General features: G+C 48.5%; 1 long non-coding RNA gene across 1 annotated transcript; it reads left to right on the top strand.

Annotated features, from left to right (window-relative positions):
• Positions 1-5,484: 5,484 nt before the first annotated feature.
• LOC144110079 (uncharacterized) lies at positions 5,485-7,283 on the top strand. The gene is made up of 3 exons (XR_013309694.1): positions 5,485-5,730; positions 6,811-6,946; positions 7,158-7,283. It is a non-coding gene; the product is annotated as an uncharacterized LOC144110079 (long non-coding RNA).
• The last annotated feature ends 2,973 nt before the right edge of the window (positions 7,284-10,256 follow it).

A 10,256-nucleotide genomic window follows, 5' to 3' on the forward strand; every position in this document is an offset into this window, starting at 1 on the left:
CTTAAGGACTTAACCATGTGTAAGCAAAAGCTTTATTGATAAATTTGCTGTTTGCTTACGTTGTATACATGGTACGTTCGCTTGCAAGAATTTTTCGAACCAATGGCAGCTGGCTTTCAGGTATGTGAGTCAAGAAAGCTCGGCACCGTCCGTGCCTGCCACTAAACATACCACTGCTGAAGGAGTTGTGTTCTGTGATAATGTTACTTGAGAGACTGCCTTTATAGATGGCTGGATGCATTAGTAGCGAAATGAAAAGCGGTGACCTTGTCATGCGGGAACAAGTATATCGACCAGACGGCAGGGTGCTTAAACGAGCGCCTCATGGAACATGCTCACAACATCAGACACTGACGAGGAGGAACACTAGTCAATCACGTTCTCTCGTTCTAGTAAAAAAATTGCAAGCCTCTCCTTGAAAAATGTGTTGTTATCGGAAAGAGCAAGGAAAGGGTAACGCGTGAGATCATCGATGCTGAAAAGATAAATAGTTCAGGTTCCTCGTGTGTAAGCACTCCTTCCATTTTCCATTGCGATAGAGAACTTGCATTTCTAAGTAATCGGCATTGTTCGCAAAAAGGATTGTCTTTTTTTTTTCCCCTTCTGGCATATAAATATGCTACTAGTGAAGAATAAAAGTTGTTGGAACTTAGCGCCCGTGGGTGTTCGTTTCTCTTCTTTGTGTTTTCGTCTGCTGCTGTGCTACAGCATCTTTCAAGACTAAGAACCAACATGCCCACAAAACCGCACTACTAATGTATTTGTTATCTGTGATACCTATAATAGTACATATATTTTGTCTCTTAAGCTTCTACTCTGACGTTCATGTTTCTGCTACAAAATAGGTAACATCTGCTCCAAAATGAAAATTTTCCTGCTACAAGGCCGGCTCCAAAATATTCATGGTTATTCCCACCAGTGCAGAAGGGACATACCAAAGAATAATTAAATCTATCCACACAGACAGTAATCTGGCATATTTAATACAGAGTAATATCAGATATTACCATAATTTTGAGCCTCTTCAGGAGGCGCACAATGGCAACAAGCTCAGCATGGACGAAGGGGTGGCAGAGCGGAGCACGCATGGCTGCGGGGTCTATCTGAAAAGTTTCACTGAATAAAGGCCGTTTCGTGTGATGCAACTGTAGCTGCAGTGCTGCGAGGTTTTCGACGTTTGGCGGCAGAATGGCGCGTTGGTGTCATCACAAACGCTATGCGACAGACTTCCAACGACTTGGTCGCACTGTCGGCGCGATTGTTGCGAATGGTCCAGCTGTCAGCCAATATGGTTTCAAGGGAAGCTGGATGCTTGGAGCTGCATATCTGTTGACGAGCGCAAAAAAGACTAAAATGTTTTATCTAACAAAAATGCACAACAGCTGAGTAGAATTAGTCACGATTATTAAAATAAATGCGTAATAAAGTGGTTGGCATTTGTATTTGTCAAAGCATTTCGTGCCTAAAGAAAAGCCGCTCACGCCGCAGCGGCTGAAATCGTTAGCATGTGAAAAGCGGCTGCGGCGTCGCAACGACAATGCGACTCCATGGCACGTATTTATCGTGCGCGTCGCACCATGTGAAACAGCCTGAAGCAGAATGAGGCTTCAATTTCGGCGTGTCTCTGCGTGGCCGCCGAGTGAAGCCTTTGGCATTTGCTGCGAGCCGAGCTCGAGAACCGCCCCCTGACGAAATGTGAGAGCTATATAATTGATTTCATAATTGGTTTTTTGGGGAAAGGAAATGGCGCAGTATCTGTCTCACATATCGTTGGACACCTGAACCGCGCCGTAATGGAAGGGATAAAGGAGGGAGTGAAAGAAGAAAGGAAGGAAGAGGTGCCGTAGTGGAGGGCTCCGGAATAATTTCCACCACCTGGGGATCTTTAACGTGCACTCTCATCGCACAGCACACGGGCGCCTTAGCGTTTTTCCTCCATAAAAACGCAGCCGCCGCGGTCGGGTTCGAACCCGGGAACTCCGGATCAGTAGTCGAGCGCCCTAACCATTGAGCCACCGCGGCGGGTGAAAGGTGAGAGCTAAAATCTGCATCGGCGACGAGGTGGAGTGGAGGATGCAGCGACGCTCCCAAGGACTAACTTTTTGGCAGTGAAGCAGAGGCTAGGGCTCCTCAGCCCTAGCGACCCTGCACTACCTGTCGGAACCCTAGCCCAGGCAACGGAAAAAAAAGATGCCGCCTTCGTCCGGAAGACGTTGAAGTAACGAGCGCTAGCTGTTTGGTTTACTAGAACTGATATGAATGAGATCAAAGTGATGTACGCCAATGGAAAAACGAATTTGGCATAATGGATTAATTAATGACGCCATCAGTTAATTGCGATTATTGGCCGACATCTTGGATTTATAAGTTACGTCACGAATAAATCACAAATCCGATATACTAATATCACTAAGCAATCACCAATTAGGTTAAATAATAATAATAATTGGTTTTGGGGGAAAGGAAATGGCGCAGTATCTGTCTCATATATCTTTGGACACCTGAACCGCGCCGTAAGGGAAGGGATAAAGGAGGGAGTGAAAGAAGAAAGGAAGGAAGAGGTGCCGTAGTGGAGGGCTCCGGAATAATTTCGACCACATGGGGATCTTTAACGTGCACTGACATCGCACAGCACACGGGTGCCTTAGCGTTTTTCCTCCATAAAAACGCAGCCGCCGCGGTCGGGTTCGAACCCGGGAACTCCGGATCAGTAGCCGAGCGCCCTAACCACTGAGCCACCGCGGCGGGGCCACCAATTAGGTTGCTATATATCGATTTACTACGGGGGTCACCATCTTGAATTCCTCAGACTAGCGCGGTACAATAGTGCGAGATACTGCTTTTGTGTGCGTCTGAGCTCCAGCGCAAACTAATTTGGAATGATGTAGTCGTCACCTTTGCAATGGTTCTCGAACATGATAAGCCGATAAAATTTTACTGTGTGTGGGTTCGACACGTTGTAACAACATTTAAAAAAAAGTTTTTCGCACACGCTTAACCGTTTCATATTCTCACAGAACAAAACTTTCAAGCACGAGGGGCAGCATCGTGCACAGAAAAATTTATTCATTAAATCGTTTAGGGATTCGTAAACCGGAGAATTACGAATCAACAAAGCCGTATCATAGGACGGACGCCTCTAGACTCCCCTGCTTCCCTACTTTGCATCTGCGATCGCCGTAAAAAACTCGTTGTTCAGCAAAAAAAAAATGGAAAGCGCATTTTAATTATTGCATACCAGTATTTCCCAAGTTCTTGACACGTTATTGCGCAAGCAAGGAGGCGTACGAATATCTGTGCACGTGCTTCTTCAGTTTTTCCTCCTGGAGAGGCTGATGCAGTAAATTTTGCGCGGCCATGGCAAAACCGCTCCTTTAAAAACCGAAGCTATAGATGGGCCACGCGGAAAATAATGCGTGGTCAATCTAGCGCGCGAGAGAGGCATATTTAATGTGGAGAGGTATGCCGGATTAGCAGCCAGCTCTGGCCTGCTACGTACTCCATCACGCGCGTATCGCAGGGACCACCTGCATGGTATTTTTAAATGCGAAAGCATTTCTAGGCTATGTCGGCGTTTTCATGTCCGCAAAATGTGTCCGCAGCAGTTGTGGCGTTCTCCCGGGTTCGAACCCGACCGCGGCGGCTGCGTTTTTATGGCGGAAAAACGCAAAGGCGCCCGTGTGCTGTGCGATGTCAGTGCACGTTAAACATCACCGGGTGGTCGAAATTATTCCGGAGCCCTCCACTACGGCACCTCTTTCTTCCTTTCTTCTTTCACTCCCTCCTTTATTCCTTCCCTTACGGCGCGGTTCAGGTGTCCAACGATATACGAGACAGATACTGTGCCGATTCCTTTCCCCAAAACCAACTATTAATTGTGGCGTTCTCAGAAGAAATCATAGAGCTACTATAGAGATAGCATCAAACGACTGGCTGTAATCGATAGAGGTCGATGATAGGATGATGCGCAAAAAATTTGATGCAAATCGGATGAATAGTTAATTATAGTTAATTAATTTTGAAATGAATCGTGGCGTCAAATTTCAAAACTCAAAATGGACGCTTAAAATGAAAAGATTGTATAATCAGATTCCCCGCCGCGATGGCTCAGTGGTTAGGGCGCTCGACTACTGATCCGGAGTTCCCGGGTTCGAACCCGACCGCGGCGGCTGCGTTTTTAAGGAGGAAAAACGCTAAGGCGCCCGTGTGCTGTGCGATGTCAGTGCACGTTAAAGATCCCCAGGTGGTCGAAATTATTCCGGAGCCCTCCACTACGGCACCTCCTCCTTCCTTTCTTCTTTCACTCCCTCCCTTATCCCTTCCCTAACGGCGCGGTTCAGGTGTCCAACGATATATGAGACAGATACTGCGCTATTTCCTTTCTCCAAAAAACCAATTTTGTATAATCAGAGCAAATGTGATTAAGTAAGACAATTGATTACATCAATTGAGGAAATTTATGAATTAACATCGAACCTCGTAATCAATCGAGGCAATCAACCAATCGATAACTAATCAATAAGTCGATAAGGCAAAAAGGGGCAAAGAGTATCGAGGTGGCGTCAATGCTTTCGCATTCCTCCAGTGCGGGTTGCCTCAGTGATCTCTCACGTTTTTTTTGCGTGCGTTCACATCGCACAGTACATGGGCATTTTTTTGTTTGTGTTTCGTTTGCTTATAAATTCGGCCGTCGCGACCAGGACCAAGCCCGCGACCTTGGAATCAGCAGCCGAACTACAATGCTACTGAGCTACCGCGTAGGATTAGAGGGGAAGAGAAAAATAGGGAACTAGGAATAAAGTGAAAATGACAGGAGCTGCAGTGAGCTATTTTAAAGGTGCGGCCTCGGCGCTGAATACTGCTCGGTGCATGCGAGGCACTTCTCTGATGAAGAGGGCAGAAATGCCCAGGACGCCCCGCCGCTAGCTCAAAGGCAGAGTCACCGGTGGACCGAGAATGGTGAGTCCATTTCCCGCGCCAAGGGGTGCTCGTCTGGAAGCGACTGCTCTTGCCTTTCTTGTGCCCGGTGCGAGGGGTAGCCCACGCGACGAATCGACAAGCGCGCTTTCGCGGCCTATACCGCCGCGTTGATAAGGTGCCGGAAAGCTACATTTCTTTTTGGATTTTACCAGCAGCTCTCTGTTGCGGGCTGCCGGAGAGCTGCTTAGAGTATCAAGCATATCAAGCAGGATGATTGGAACACAGTTGGGCGCTTGTGTCCCCGATAGTATAGCACATCCGCGGAAGTGGAATGAATCTGCCGTAACGAAAAACGTCAGCCTCTATAGCCCGCGCATGCATGGCAAAACTTGCGCTTCTAGAGCGAGGTCTTGGTATCACTTCATCTATAGACGGGCCAGAGGCAGACAACGAAAACAAAAAAAAAAAACAGAGAAAAGTCCGGCCGCGGGAAACGCGACGATGATAAGTGCGCCCACGGAATCAGCGGCGCGGCGAAGCGCTCTGTCACTCTGTCGGCGACAGTATATCGCGCGTGCGCGAGCGGCCAAGTTTTGCCGATGGGAAGGTCCGCGGTCAGTCCATGTCTGTCTTAGCGCCAGCCACGAGGGCTTATTTTCGCCGTGCCAGCGAAAGTGCTTCTGGCAGTGGCTGCCTGTTGCCAGTGGGTTGTATTCGCCGTCCCCCGGAGGCGCCCGCAAGCCATTGCACTCACGACCGACCGACGTCTTCCGTGGAACATTCCTCCTAGCCAGGCCAACGGCATCGAATGTGAGTGCGAGGTTAGGCCTCGCGGCGAGGGCGACATGTGTTCGTGAAACCTGCCTGGACTGTTAAACCAAATTAAAGTTCACTCGCGCTCTATCCGCGAGCATTTGGTAATAGCAAGCAACGCGCAGCATGCAGAGTAGAGTTTCATGGACTGTCCCCACCGGGTTTCTTCTCCGTGACGGAAGCGCGGTGGGCTAGAATTTTGCGGTCCATATAGCTTTAGGCTTAGCTCACTGTATGCAGGTCAGATAGGAAGTTTCATATATGGCCCGCTTTGCTCGCTGCCTCAAGTGGGTTTAGATACGTACTACGCGAGCCCGCTGCCGTTTGCGTCATGGAAAAAAATCTCGTTCCGAACGGCGTTGCGACCAAGCCACTGTCTTGTCACCGAGCGCACAGGCACGGATGTGCTCTTGAACGACATGTAGTTTGTGGCCGTATACGGCACTCGGAAATTCTCGCCAGCCTCGACCAGCAACTCCGATGAATTAACGGACGTTGCCTGCGGTCTGCGGCACGCCGTGTTTCCGCTGCAGCCAAGGTGACTTTTTTCAGCCCCGCGGCTTGGGGCTTGACTGCCACGGTGAGCATATATGCGCAACTGCGGTATGCTTGAGTGTCTGGCACCTTTTTTTTTTCTTTGCAGATGGGCGAACTTCAGCATTATCGTACTTGATCCAACGGCATTGGTGCATTCGGCCCGCGATGACACCTGGCCTGATATGACGCAGCTGCGGGTCGTGCAGTGTTCCATTCGTGCACCATCTGCTTCCCGCTGCAAACGCTGTACTGTCCGAAGATTCGTCTGCACTGCATCGCAGCGTCCAGTTTTTCTTCGCTTTCGATCATCATGACTGCGATTTATCGAAACGAGAAAACTGACATGGCTGCCACCTAACGCTGTACAGACACTAGGCTCCGCTGAATGGGGCGGATGACGCAGCTTAGTCGAAGGTTACGTGGTTATGCGCCGCGTTTGTTCCCGACAGTGCAGCCAGTGCACAGCGTGACCCTCGGACGCCTTTGGAAAGCTCACGACATGCATGCCTGCCCTTGGTAGTTATCTTTTCATCTTTTCAGATATGCCGGCTGAGGGTATCCCATGGACAGGACAGCAGCGAGCTGACTCAGCAAGTCCGAGCTCGGAAATTTGGTCTCGGCCCGCCATCCATGCACTCGAGGCGGCGCGTCGACGCCAGGAGTGTCTATACCGCAAGTGAGCAAATGCCTTTCGGACTTTGGTTTTCTGAGTTAGGCCGAACTGATTAGCTATTGATAGGACTAACCCCCTGTTTTGTTTGCGGTATGTCTTATGCAACTGCCTTGATGGCACTTTCACGGCTTCTACATTTGCTGCAGTTTTCACTCGATTGTTTGGTTTTGTATGTTTTACTTGCTTGATTGTTTCTCTTCCTTTTTTTTTTGAGATTGCTGCCGTGTCTTCGTCTCCTGGAGCTCCCCGGCCCCCTTGAAGTTGGCTCGTCGGTATCGAGGCCTCAACTTTCCCGTTCTTTGTGCGAGTTTTTTCACTCCCTCTTTTTTACTTCTGTTTTGTTCTCCTGAGAATTACGCGTCACCTGCTGCTGCATTCCATTTTATGGCCGCACTCAAGGTAAACCTGAAGCGCAAAATCCACTTATGCAGCCTACAGCCCAATCCAACCCCACACCCCTAACCCCACACTCGCACCCGTTGACTGCTTACTGTATACCCGGATACCCCCTACATTATCAATGTTACATTCCGACATTCGCTTATGTGTCTGTGTACTGGTTTCGATCTGCGTCTGCTGAGCGCAAGGTAGGAGTAAGGGTACAGAGAAGCCTGCGAGGGTAACTGGAGCGGACGGGCGCCGTTAGAAGGCGCAGAACGCAGTTTTGCCACGCTCTCCCACGTCCCGCAATATTGTGATCGTGACAGTACATATATATTATGGATGTATAAGCGACCGTGCGTGACGCATACCTATCGTAACCCATACCTATCGTAACCCATGCCTATCGTATCGAACTCCGTTATGTACGAAACTGTATAGTAGGCTTATTTGTACATATTTACAGTCGAGGTAGGAGTGTCTCGGTAACAAACCAACAGCTCGTTATATCCCCTTCGTATTCCCCAAATTCCTGGCTGGGGAAAGAAGTTCGGGGAATGATGTCTAACCAGGTGTGCAGTTGTGGACACATGGTGGTACCACCCACGGCAGGGGGCGGCTCTGATGCTCTCTCGCAGATCGGTCAATGGAAAAGGGGTAAAGACTGAGTCATCCTACACTGTCGTGTCGATTTCAGCACTGCGGCAAGTCTGCTGTTCGGCGCCTCCGTGGGAAAGGAATTGCACGCAGTCTCCCGAAACAAGACCTTTTCCGAGGTCGCAGCCGTCTTTTATTTAACATACCACAAGCTTGACCTTTCAACAGCATCGCTCCGTCCGGAGACCCGAGGGCAGACTCGGCCACCAGACGCCGCCGCAGCTGCCGCAAGCGCCAGTCCTTGCCGCATCGTTGCTTCTTGACGACTCATACGCCTTCGCGTGGTTCTGCTAGTTCTTCCCAAGTCGCTGATCTCAACAAGGGTAAACGCAGTGGACGTCTGGTCACTCGTCGACCACGCACGCCAGATATATCCATGAGCTTCGCTTTACCGCAAGGATAAATGTCAGGGAGACTTCGTGATTGTTTTTTTTTTTTTGCTGCAGAATAAATTTTCTGGGCCCAACAACGTTGGTCGGATGCTGTCAGAGTGCTCGCGCGAATTTTCTGTTTGTGCCATTTTGTGTCTGCAGCTGCGCTTGCTCTGGCTTTCTTGAACTATACCCAGACCGAATGGACGTGCTACTTTGAGTTTCGTGCATGGTGTCTTCTGACCTCATATCTGGCCGTGCTGTGACAGCCGCGCGTCGTGCAAGATTTCTTCCTCTTCCCTACCTGCACTGTGACGGGCAGGAAGCATCTCGTTGTCCTGCTTCATCTGGGGATGTTACGTCATTACTGCATTCAGCGCTCTCTTGACATGAACTGCATTTGTGCATCGCATTCGCTGCGTCGATCGTTCAGCGTGTTCGTCGAACAATGTGCTCCACTGCCTTCATCAATACCTGAGGAAAAATAACGATCTCATGTGCCTTGTAGCGTGGTCTCGCAAACTGCCAATAAATCCTTTGCGTGCAGCTTCTTGTCGCCTGTTCAGTGCTCGCCGACGCCAACTGGCTTGAGCGCGTTGTGGTTGACGCGGCTATCGCGAATCTCTGTGCACCTTGCAGCAAAACTAGTAAGATTCCCTCTCATCTTTGTGGAAATCCACTCCACAATATACCGGCGTACAGATGTATGTTCAAAAATAACTTCTTTCAAAAGTGGATCCAGTGGCCTTTTACTTTGCAGTGCTTTGCCCAAAAAATACTGATCTTTTCTTCGTTCTCTATCAAAACGTCCGCCTTACCGTGCAGTCGACACGCAGACCTTACCAACGTATATTTACCGGTTTATAGGAGTTACATCTGGGTTGAAAATTAAGCACCCGAAAAAATAACATTTTCGCAGCATGTAATTCGTTTCCTAACTTCTGAAAATAATCGCACCATGTTATCTTTTTTTCCAATTCGTCACTTCTGCGCCATGTGAAACTTACTATTTAGCAAGGAGAACACTTGGGTAATATTGGAGCGTACGTGCTACAATTAATGAGCGTAGGGTTGAAAAATAACTACATTAGTCTTTTTCTCCTCCAACGCATTCAAAATTTAAGGAAAACGAGAGAAATCAAGGTTAAGTGTTCGCGAAAGCTGGCTTCCTTTCAAGAAGTTTAGTCACGTGGAAATGCCAACTTGCGGTGACCAATACCGCTTCTCCGCTTTGCGGAAAAAACCACGCACGGGGGAGAGAGCGTGCGTGCGTCCTGCTCGAGAGTATGAATTCTGATTTAAATGCGTGAAAACAAAGTCGTAGGCTGTATGACGCACGCCGTTGTGAAAGATATTTCATTCGGCGGAGTTTTTTTTCAGTGAATCTGTTGGCAAAAAGGTATATGTTACGGAGCTTCAGGGAATTTTAAGAACAGAAATACTATTTCCAGTTGGATAGAGTTTTCAAGCTGCTACAGTGAAAAGGAGCGTAAAATAAAGATTGTTGCTCTTATTGGAGGAATTTTCACTTACGCATGAAGGTTCTAGATTACTTTTGACCACTTAGACGAGTGAGGTTCTACAAAACATACTTCGGAATTGCACAACTGCAGAGTGGATTTGCTACTGAATGGTTCTTAAGGATTAAAGTTAAGGCAAGAGGCCCATATATCTTTCGCGCGTTATTTTCTCAAAATGCAACGCGTCAAAATCGCCTCTATGGTTGACGGCGATATGCATCAGTGTATTGAACACGTGCTATAATTGTTGACACTGCGCGAAAGGTACAAGCTTAATTTCTATAGTGCATGTTTGTATTTTTCTATTACGCAACAGGCATCGCAAAATAGGTTGTTTTCCTACATCATCATCAGCCTTACTACACCCACTGCAGGGCAAAGGCC

Source organism: Amblyomma americanum, chromosome 11, assembly GCF_052857255.1.
Source record: "Amblyomma americanum isolate KBUSLIRL-KWMA chromosome 11, ASM5285725v1, whole genome shotgun sequence".
In the NCBI taxonomy this organism is placed as follows: domain Eukaryota; kingdom Metazoa; phylum Arthropoda; class Arachnida; order Ixodida; family Ixodidae; genus Amblyomma; species Amblyomma americanum.